The sequence below is a fragment of the Castor canadensis genome, chromosome 2 (genome assembly GCF_047511655.1).
Source record: "Castor canadensis chromosome 2, mCasCan1.hap1v2, whole genome shotgun sequence".
NCBI classification, from domain to species: Eukaryota; Metazoa; Chordata; class Mammalia; order Rodentia; family Castoridae; genus Castor; species Castor canadensis.
In genome coordinates, this window is record NC_133387.1 from 78335624 (window position 1) to 78347727 (window position 12104).

Below are 12104 nucleotides of genomic sequence, written 5' to 3' on the forward strand. Positions count from 1 at the left end.
CTGTAGTCTCTGAATGCTTAACTCTCACATGAGAAATGCTCAGTAACTATTCTGAATGAAGGGGCTGGATGACTTATCAGGCAGTACTCTGTCCTGTGATTTCTTGCTAACCTGAGCACCCTGGTTTCTCAGCCATCTGTTCAAAACTGTACTGGGTTCTGATGGACCATGGGCTGCACACTCATGCGGTTCATACAATCAGTTTACCATTTCTTAGGGTCCACCTCATATGGTTTTCATTTTTCAAGGATTATTCTCTGGTATCTGGTATCTTGAAAACTGTTATTTTATTTATTTTGTACAGAACTTCACTTTTTTTCAGGCTGGAAGGAAATTCTAGACCCTCTTACTCTGTATGGGTTGGAAGCATGTGTTTTCCCTGTGAAATATTGTTGGTGAAGATAATTTTTGATATGGTTTAATACTCAATTTAATGTCATTTATTGTGATATTTGACTTCCTTTTTAAAATAGTTTCCAAATTTTCTTTAATGAGCATTTTGTATTCGAAACATTTTTAAAACTGAAGGTTTCATAGTCAGTTATGTGCTATGTTACTCTTGATGATTTTATCACCACTCTAGCCATTCAGAAACATTCTAAAGAGACAGGCATCAGTGGCTCATGCCTGTAATCCTAGCTACTCAGGAGGCAGCCATCAGGAGGATCGAGGTTTGAAGCCAGCCTGGGCAAATAGTTCATGAGACCCTATCTCATAAAAACCCATCATGACAAAGGGTTCTTGGAGTGGCTCAAGGTGTAGGCCCTGAGTTCAAACCCTAGTATCACAAAAAAAAAAAAAAAGAGCCAGGTGTGGAGATGCATACCTGTAATCCCAGCTTCTCAGGAGGCTGAGGCAGGAGGATCATATATTTGAGGCCAGCTTAGGCAACATAGGAAGATCTCATCTCAACATCAGCAGCAAAAAAGCCAAAAAGCCAAAATAAATAATTAAAAAAAAAACAAGAAAAGTTCTTAAAGCAAGATAGTCAGAGATTAAGAAGTTAAATTTGTTGAATGTAATAGTTTGTATACTTTTAAGTGGATAAAAAATGCTACTATGGGAAAGTACCATTTTTTAAAAAAAAGATAGAAACCAAGTAGTTTTTGAAATCATATACTCTTGAATTTAGTACATGTGAATGATCATAAAGCAGTTCACAAATTACTGTATTTTAAATTGGATCATCTTTATGGATCCTTCCTTTTTTATATTTATTTAGGAGGTTCAGTAGTTCATGGAAAGGTCTTTTGAATGTTCTCCTATCAAGCAATAGTGAATTTTGTGCTGGTGAATTATTTTATTTTTAATCCTCTCTCATATTTGAATGATAAAATATAGTACTGTAATTAATATGAGAATAAAGAGTCAAAATTCAGGAGCGCATCTTGCCATAGTGAATACATCTTGTTGCTTCAAGAGTTTTCTGGCAGTAAGGGCACAATTGACTGTGAGAATTTAAAAGAATTCTTGAGGTGGTATAGTTCCATATGCTGTGGGAATATGTTAATGATTTTTTTAATTTTGTAATTTGAGTTTTTAATGTAGTCTTTTGAAAGCTAGTTGTTAAGCATGGCAAGAAGACTAGAGTTGCTTTAGAATTCTTAGGAAAATAATTTAGTAAGAAGAAATTAAAATTAACTTTAACTTTCTTCAGCACTAAAATAAATATCAGCACCATGAAGCCAAAAATGATGGCGATGTTACATTGCTGCATTTCCAATATTTGAGCATAAAGGTTAGGCCAGATTTATACTCTTGTGCAGAACAGACCAAAATGTCAATAATTTATACATTTTAAAGAATGGTGTCTTTAAAAATTGAATACCACTCTGGGTGGAGACTGCTAGTTGTCTCCCAGTATGTCTTTTCCTCACTGTCTTCAGACATAGAGCCCCTGAATTTCAGCAGGAGACAGACTCCTGTAGAGCAAAGCCATTTCTTAGACTCCCTTGCAGCTAGGAGTCATCCCACATGGCAGAGTCCTGCCTATAAGATGCAAGCAGAAGTGATTTGTGCAGCTTCCAGATGGGCCACTGAAAAGCAGAGGTATGTTCTCTCCTCTCCCTCCTCCCTTCTCTTGTGGATTTGATCTTAGGTCTTGCTAAGGAGGCTGGCACTCTAGGGATGGCAGAGCAACAAGGTTTTTTAAAACAGCCTGCAACAAGGATGATGACTTCTTGAAGCAGAGCTGCCATACAGCTTGAGGTCTTGTCTGAATCACTGTCATTTTGGGTTTCATTTAGCCTAAGCTATATACACAGTTCCCATCATTTTTGCATTTGGCACTGACCTGAAGGCAGAATGGTACAGCCACTTTGGGCAACCATTTTAGCAATTCCTCAAGAAATTAGGCATAGGGTTGCCATATTGCTTAGAAATTCTATTCCTAACTCTATACCTAAGAAAATTGAAAACATATTTCTAGACAAAAATATAGGCATGATGGTTCATAGTAATTTATAATAGCACCAAAGTAGAAATAAACTCAATGTCTATTACTTGTTGAATAGATTAAAAATGTGGTATATCAGGCAATGGACTATTACTGGGCCGTAAGAAGAAATGAAGTACTGATTCATTCCACATATGGATAAGTCTTGAAGTCATTACACTAAGTGAAAGAATTTCATATATATTGTATAATTCCATGTATAGTAAATGTCCAAAGACAAAGGTAAAGTAGTAGTTTCCAGGGCTGAGGGCAGGGAGAAGTGGAATGTGACTACCAATGGATATGAAGTCTCTTTTTAGGGTGATGGAAAGACTAGAATTAGATATAGATGGTGGTAATACAGTTTTGTGAATACACTAACAATCACTGGCCTGTGTAGGTTAAAAGGTGAAGTTTTAGGTATGTGAATTATACTAAAAAAAGAAATTAGTGAACAACAACAAAATGAACAAATGGCTTAGCATTTGGGATCCATCACGATCTGACTACTGCTGGCCGCTCTGGTCTCATTTCCTGTCACTTTAATCGTCCTACAGCCCCTGTCAGCCCCCTCCCTCATGCTGATATACTCATCTACCAAGTGCTCCAAGAGTCCCATGCTGTCACAGAGTTTTATTCATTTACCTATTTCTACCAGAGACCTCCTACCTACTTTCCCCACCTCTTGAATTCCTGATTTTCCTCTGAGCCTTAATTCACATTTCTCCTTCTTATGTACTAGTGCTGGATTTAAGAGGAGAATTAGATTGATTTCCCAGAGTCAGTGGGAATACCCTAAAAATGAAGAGATTAATGTTAATGAATTTATCCAAATTTTGCAATCAGAAAATCTAGAAAGCTGTTTTAATTTCAGTATATGTATAAGTGTTGTGATAATAAAATATGGTTGGCTGGGTGTGGGTATCCAGGATATTTTAGAGCACACATCATGTTAGTCCTTCCCCCACCCCATGTTGGTTAGGGTGTTTGTTTGTGTCATACAAAGACACTGGGCATCCTCTGTCACCTAAATGTCAACTCTCAATTTCTCTAGATTGGGAACCCCCTGAGGATAGCTCTTGTGCCTTTCTTTCTTTCATTTAATCTTTGTAACTAAATCCCAGTAATTCTTTACAGAAAGTGCTTGCTAAATTCTGAATAAATGAATGACATCCTCAGAGATATCAGCTGTATGGGAGAAGGCTTGCATTTGCCATAATGAAGAGTGGAGATCCAGGGACTTTTAAAGAATGGTCTATAATTTGATTGTTTCATTCAAACACACCTCTCTTCTTTCTTCCACTCCTCTCCCTTCACCTTCCCTCTCCTCCCCTCTCTCTTCCTCTCCTCACACCCCCCTTCCTTTCTCTCTCTCACCATTAAGAAAAACTATCTCAAAAAGAGTAGAAGAAAACATTGTGAGGTTTTTCATTTTTCTCAACTTATGGACCTGAGAAAGGTGTTGGAATTAAGGCTGGAAGTGGGTATTAAAATGGTACTTTGCCCAACATGTTTTTAAAGTGTTTTCTTTACTTTTCAAAATAGTCTTTCTTTTTTAACATCAGAAAATTCATAAATTAAAATTCTTATATTAACATTAAATTACATTTTGGATATTTTTACTGTGAGGTACTACCTCAAATCATGTCTGATGAATTTTTTCTCTTTGAAGAATGTGATTATGATTATTAATTATAAATAATCCCTCCCCATTTTACCTTTGTCTTTTACAATTAGAAATTTATTTTTATTCTGTGGTGCACCATTTGGGGATCCCAGAATCAGACCTGAGACAAAGGTTAGAGCACAGGTGGTTCATTTAGAGGCAAAGTAAACTTGAGTCAGAGTAGGGAAGGTGGTCCGTAAGGATTTGTGTTAAGCCAGCTACTGTTTTTAAAGTGGAAGTCTTCTGGTGATGCTATAGAAACCACACCTTTGAGCTGTCTCCTTGAGAAGCAAGCTACCTGGTGGATTTTACCATACAAGCAATTACTGTTTAGTTGATGGAGTGCAAACCTCCAGAGCTTCCGGTCTGCAGTGCCCGTCCAGAGAAAGCCCTTGGGCAAAGAAATGAAAGTGTTGGCAGCTGGAAGTCTATAGACACACACTTCAGGAGTAATGGCCATGGGATGTGGGTGAGTACCAACAACAGTCACTATATATGGAGGTGGTGCATTATTGTGGGCGGAGAGCTAAAGTGTGAAAAAGACCAGCATTTAAGTTAGCCTCACTCAAGCATTTACTTGGTACCCAGATAAGATGGGATGTGCTAATTCACTTGTAGAAACACTTAGCTTTTTAATATTCAGGTTCTTCTTTTTTTACAGTTAATGTATTTTCTTTCTTTTAAAGTTGAGAATCAAATGAGTTATAGTCCTGAAAATACTTCATATGTTTAAAGAAGTATTTCACATTTGTTAATAGGATATTTCACCTACATTTATCCTGAGAAAGCAGGGTAGAATGTAGCTAGACCATAAACTCACCTCATATCATGAAAATGGCTGATCAAAACCCTCTGTTTTTCCTTGGGCTTTATGAGTCTGGCCTCTCTGTGCAATGTGTTTATAAGTTTCATGAAAGGAATAAGGTACCACGGGGATGGTTATTTTTAGCCAGTTGGCAGTGAAGGTATCCCAGGGAAAGTAGATATGAATCTTAAAGTAATGGGTAGGAATTAGCCATGTGGGATTTTTTTTTTTTTTTGAAGGAACAGTGCATTCCAGGAGAGCTTGAGTAGAGAGTAGAAAGAGGTTTATGTGGCTCATGATTCTTGTTGCTGGAAAGTGCAAACAGCACAGTGCTGGCATCTTGTGAGGGCCCCTAGGCTGCATTACAATATAGTGAATGGTACCACATGGCAGGAACATGTGTGCTTCAGAGGACACAGGCTGAGAGAGGATGCCAGAGACCAAAGCGGGGCCAGAATCATTTTTTAAAAATGAAGCAACCTGCTTTTGTAGGAACTAATCCTCATCTTCACAAGGGCAGTGCCCCATCACTTACTCACTTTCCACTAGACTCCACCTCTTAAAGATCCACCACCTCTCAATACCATTACAATGGAGACCAGACTTCTAGCACATGAACCTCTGGGGGATAAATCACATCTACGCTATAGTATTTATGTTGGGAAGTTAAAATAGCGACGTTGCCAGTAACTTCATCTGTGCCTGTTGATATCAGTGTAGTTTGGGATTGCAAGTCACAATGCCTGGAGAAGCATGCAGCCCCAAGTAAAGCAGGCTTTCCCAAGATTTACAGGACTTAATCCCACATCTGCAAGAAAAAAGGATTATGATCTTAAAAGAATTTCCTATGTAGCCTAGGTAGATATCATGGGGCAGTCTCATAAGATACGAACAGCTCTAAGAAGCCTGGGAGATATATATATATATATATATATATATATATAAAATATATATATATAATTGTTTAATGATGTGTATTAAATTAATTAATATATATATATAAAATTGTTTAATGATGTGTATTAAATTTCTTTATTTGCTGGTTTCCTTCACCCCTTAAGATGATACCTGTACACACTGCATGCTCTTTAGGAAATGTTGTTTGGTGGTGGGCCAAACAACTTACTAATAATTACATATCAACATTATCTGTTAAAGTAATCATTTAAAAGAGTTATAAATGTCTTAAAAAACAATAACCTTTGCTAAAAGTATTTTCTGAGATTCTGTCTTTAGACATACTTGAGCCAGTTTATTAAACTCTCCATGTCAATCATCACATGAATATTTACATATTTTATTTCCTACGTAGATCATATTACTCATTGTATGATTCCTTTTAGGCCTCAGTTCACTTCATAATAATGTGTTTTGGGCTCACTTGAGATAATTTAGAGAACATTCCCCAGACAATTCAGAAACTTGGCTTCCAAAAATATTTGGAACAATGCCACCATCATTAAACTAAGTAAATAACTTTCAAGGTGAGTGGCTTTAAAAGGGACAGCAGTACTTGGATGTGTGCTTTCTCTGCAGAGCAAATGGTCTGTCATCTTATAGTCATCTGTCTTTGCCAAAAGTTCATAATCTAGTGGGGAAGAAATAAAGGTCACACTGTTGAAGGAGATAAATACTGATGAAGGAGCCAGAAGTGTCTGCCTTAGGTGGTCAAGAAAAGCCCTGCAATGGTAAGGACAGAGAGGATGCACCTTGACTACCATGTGAACAAGAGAGAAAGGACGTTTCAGGCAGAGAGAAGTAAATGTGCAGAGGCCCAGAGACATGGAAGAGGCCAGGGAACCACAGCCATGTGAGTATAAGTAGATTGTAGACTCTTTTATGGGAAACTGGAAGGTGGTCAAGATTGGGAAGCCAGATAGAATCCTGACTATAGGGGCTTTGTAAGTAAAGAGTTTAAAAGTTATTTTTTAGGTGTTAGGGCATATTAAACAGAGCACTGTGAAGCTGAGTTGCAGAGAAGAGAGGAGGCAAAGGACCAGGACTGAGGAGGCCAGTGCAGGGCCCAGGCAAGAGTGAATCGAAACTAATGTGGTAATCATGATGAAGGGAAAGAGGGAGTGGATTTGAAAGATGTTTAGAAGGTGAGGACATAGGTAGTCATGAGTGACTAGATATGAGTAGTAAAGGGAAGGGAGGAATCTGGAATTTTCTGACATGGGACAGGGGTTGGATGTTGGTGTCATTTAGTATTAGAATTTGAGAGAGAAACATATTTATTGAGTTGTGTTCCTTTCATGCTGTGTTTGATATTTATTGGTTATTCATTTGTACCTTCACTGATTTTTAGAGTACTTTGTGTGAGATAATGTGTAAGATTCCCAGAATATGGCAAGAAAAGAATCAGAGTATTCCATATGTCTGTGAAACTTGTAGCCTAGTGGGAAAGACAGACATAAATTACCCAACTAATTACCTAATTAGTAAGCAAATAAGAAGGTGAGCTAATCATAAAGACAGTCTGCAATCCATTTTGGATCTTAGCAGAATAGTCTGTTCTATAATTGATAGAGATTTGGGGATCACTGGAGAATAGTTGCTCACTGAAGCCATTAACAAGATTGCTCAGAGTTTGTACAATGAGTAGGAAAGGGTGTGGAACTTATCATAATGTGAACTTCCAAGGAGAATGGTGAATGAATATATGAAGCTGGCAAAGAATTACAGCATAACTGAAAGGCATTTGGAAAGGGTTGGGAATATTACAGAGAAGTCAAGTAAAGTAATTGTAATAAGTTTCATGGCTTTGGAATTGCAGGTCCATGTTGGCTCCAGCAAAAGCAGGTGCAGTAGTGTGGTGGGGGACAAGCCATTTTTCTGTCACTTAGTGTACTGGATCTTGCTTATGCTGGCTGTGAGGCTGTGAGAGACAGATCAGTTAAACTTCAGGAATTGTGCAAGATGGTTGTTAAACACAGTTGTTAATTAAAATTAAATTGTGTACACTTACAACTAAATCAATTGTAATAAATATTAAAAACTCATCTGCCCTAATTATTTTACTACATTTTCTTATAGTCTATTTTATCTGAATGATGGATATACTGTGAAATGCTGTATTACTGCACATTTCTTATCAAGTCTGCACTCATTGACTTCATGTTGGTATCTTGAAATTAGCCATAGTGAGAGTATGTATACCTTAGGAATTTGCAAGAAAATGCTACAAATTCAGGATTTTGTTTTGTTGAATTTTTATACTTGAGAAAGTGATAGAGAAGTTGTTAAGAAGGCAGAGTACTCAAAATCATGTTGGATATATAGCAATCATGTTGTCAATAGCACAAATCGAGGAAATATCTTTCTAGTGTTTGTAAACTGTTATCCAGTTCAAGAAATAACCTGCTCATAGTATTGATCAGTAAGAGTATTTCCAATAAACATAGTAATAATTTCACTTACTGGTATTTAGTGCAAAAGAAAATATCAGCCAACATTTATGTCAGAATTTACCAGATTGGTAAATATCAATAAAAGCATTTTGTAAGGAAGGATTGACCAAATGGAATTTAAGTAAAGCATATTGTATAGTTTATCATTTATAAATTGTGTACTACATTTTCTTTATATAACTATAATTTATAATGAAATGTATGCACACATACATGTATATGTATTGGTATGCACACACACGCATACATTTTTCTTTCTTTTTTTGCGGGGAGATACTAGGTTTTGGACTCAGAGCTTCATGCTTGCTAGGCAGGTGCTCTACCATTTGAGTTACAGCTTTGGTTATGTTTTGAATAGAGTCTTGCGTTTTTGCCCTGGCTGACTTTGGACCAGGATCCTCCTGTTTACACCTCCTGTGTAGCTACAATGACAGGTGCAAGGGCCACCATCCCCAGATTATTGGTTGAGATAGAGTCTCACTAACTTTTTGCCTGGGCTGGCCTCAAACTGTGATTTTCCTGATCTCTGCTTCCTGAGTAGCTGGGATTATAGATATGAGATACTGTACCTGGTCGACACACACTTTTCTTTGTTTGAGAGGCAGTTGCTAAATATTTACCAGCACACAATGGTTGCATATATGGGATGTAAAAAAGCAAGTTACATCCATGCTTTTGGAAGGTGAGGAGAGCAGGGATGTTCCCAGGTACTATGCATTTGGAAGATATTTACCGGTGTAGGGTCATTTTTTTTTGTTGTTGGTTTGTTTGTGCTTTTACTTGAATGGGAATTGATAACCCTAAAGTGAGGAGCCAGTAGAGAGGGCAAGATTGATGGTCCAGGGGAAAGTGGAAGTAAATGTTGTTAGGAGGTGGCAAAGAAATGAGTTAAAATAAGATACAGATTATTGTGAGGATTTAACCCTGAGTATAAGGCTGAGGAATGATAAACTTGAGATGTGATAAATCAAGTGCATGTGCTAAAATCACTTGCATCAGTGAATCATAATTTAAGAAACAGGCACAATGAGCTTAAGGAGTGAAACTCAGAAAGATATCAGTTCATTTATGAATAAATAATAGAATAAGAGGTGACTACTGTGATTGACCAGGGCAAGTTTCATACTGATTTAATCTCTGAAATATCATGTTATATTTTTAGCCTGTTTTTCTAGGCTGAAATATTTAAATAAAAATGAGAGACAATTTAAAGGCGCCTCATGCATTTAAATGCCAAGTATTATTTCTTTTACTTAGCTGTACAAGGTAATGCTACATTTCCATGGACACGGATTGAGTTTCTACAAGATGATCAGAAATGGGGTATAATTTGAGGTTGACTAAACTACATTCATTGCATGCATGGATAGTTTGAACACAAGGTAAAATGTTATCCAGACTGCTGAAGAAAACAAGTCTTATTTTGGAACATGACTTTCTTCAGCATTATAATTTATGACTTTTTCACTTGGATTCTTGCTTTTAACACACATACCACACACACACACATATATGCTTCAAAGAAATGCATAACATTTTGCTTCAAGTGTCTCAATTCCATTAGTTTTCTACTATCAAAATTTATACTCGTTTTTTTCCCGATTGAAATATTGTAAGATATAGAGCTATTTTAAATTTACATAATATTTTAACCGTTTGAATCTTTTCAGATTTATATTCTTCAAATGTATATTAAGCAGCTATCCTAAATATTTGGAGATGTTGAACACTGATGGTGCTGAATGTGTGTCTTGATATTGGTTATACTTGTGAGGTCTTTCCTTAGCATGTCATTGTAGTTGTCATTTTTAAGCCCAAAATGCTGTGGTTACCCTGTCCTGGACCCTCACCTTTGCAGTCTCAAAATTCTGGTTGAGGGTCTCAAGACTTTGGAAACATAATTCCTCACTCTGTATATGTATTTTTAGAACTAGAATACTGTGTGTCGCTATTCAGGCAGCTCGTCCTTGTGTTTGCTAATTGATTCTTGGGTGCAAGATGTCAGTGCTGTTCTAAACATCACGTTCAAGGTAGAAAAAGAGGGAAGGGTCAGAACAGCACCAGTCGCTGTATATCCTGTGTAATCACAGAGACAAAAGCTCTGGAATGACATCCTCAGCAGACTTCTGCTCAAACCCCATTGGCTACTCTAGCTACAAGAGACTTTGGGAAAGATTTTAGCTTCCTCATATCTTTAGCAGGAAACAGCAAAGGAGAGATTGGTAGAGAATGGCTTTCCTTGGCCAATTAGTTTGCCAAAGGAGATGATTTCAAGTCCTGCCCAACTCTAACCTTTGCATTTCTATGATCCGTTTAAGGCTCTCTTCCCTGGAAAGCAGCCTTTTCAGTCTCTTTATCTACAGGCCTGGGAGGAACTTTATTGACTTCCATCTAGACTTTATTTTCAGTTGGTAAGTAGAGACCTGACACAGCTCCTTCTGGAGTGGAGGTCTGTTCTTCAGAGTTAATCTGGACAGAGAAGTCTGGAAGTAAGGCACAACTTGAGACTTGAGAGAGGATAATAACTGCATCTCAGTACTAAGTATGGCTGCTGTGAAGGCTCCTATAAAAAAGATGAGCAAAGTGGAAAGTAATCTGACAATGTGCGTGATAATACTTTTTATATCTGAATGATTTAAACAAGTGGAGCTGCATACATTACTGGGTTGTTTTCTGGTTTATGTGGGACTGTACATCAAGAGTTCTTATTTGAAATACGTTAGTCTCTTTCTTTGCAGCTAAAAATATTAGAAAAGAGTGAAATTTAAGGCAACTGTCTGTTTATGCCCTACCAGAGAGCAGTGAGAAAGAAATTAAGTGAACATATTTCTAAAATCCATGTCTGGATCAATCTAGCACTGTTCACATTTGCAAAAGTAGTGTACTTCTGACCCTCTAGGCATAGAATAATTCTTTGTTTTAGATTTGTGGAAATAATTTTTAAACAACAAAAAAATTTGTCAGTTCAATTAAATAAAAAGCCAATTATTAAGCTATTTGCAAAATTGAATTCTACCATGAACATTTATGAGATATACAGTTCTCTCTCTCTCTCTCTCTCTCTCTCTCTGTGAGATCTTAGTGAATTCCAGTATTGGGTTATGTGATTCATAAATATTATGTAATTTTTATCCTTGAGGAAGTTATTGTTATTTTTCCTTTTGGAGGAGTGTGATGCTCAGATAGGTTAAATTATGAGTCTAAGGTTTCAGTGGCAGTAATTCATAGCAGCTGTAATTTGAAATTAAGCAGTTCGCCCTAACTGCCAGGTGTGAACATTTGCTCTTAATAATAACAATTAGGCATTATGCCAAAGATTTTATGATCATTTAATCTATTCATTAACATCCTAGAAGTTGGTACTATTATCATCATCCCTGTTTGACAGCTGAGAACAGTAGTTGATAGTTCAGGAGTTATCTCAATTTCTTGTAGCTACCAGGATTAATGTGTGGCTTCAATCCCAGGCAGACTGACTCCATGTGGAACATAACCACTTCACGATACTGCCTGTGGTAGTCACAAATTTGACTTGTACTGGCACAGTTTTCTATGAAATGTGATGTTTATTTCTAATGAGAAAATTTCACCCTCATTGTGAAATTCCAGAAAAGCCTTCTCGTGTATCTTAGTAGTTTCATGCTGTGAAACAATTATGCTTCTGCTTGATCAGATTTTGGTAGTGATTCTTCCCGTGTATGTTAATGAAAACTCAACATAGATTGCTTTGTTTTCTGCACATTTGACCAGAAATTGGATTAGTTCATTTCTAGGTGACTTAGTTATTGT

General features: G+C 36.9%; 1 protein-coding gene across 4 annotated transcripts in view; it reads left to right on the forward strand.

Moving 5' to 3' along the window:
- The window catches only part of Hdac9 (histone deacetylase 9), an 844179-nt gene that overhangs the window by 14759 nt on the left and 817316 nt on the right, over positions 1–12104 (forward strand). The gene's annotated exons all lie outside the window — the stretch shown is intronic.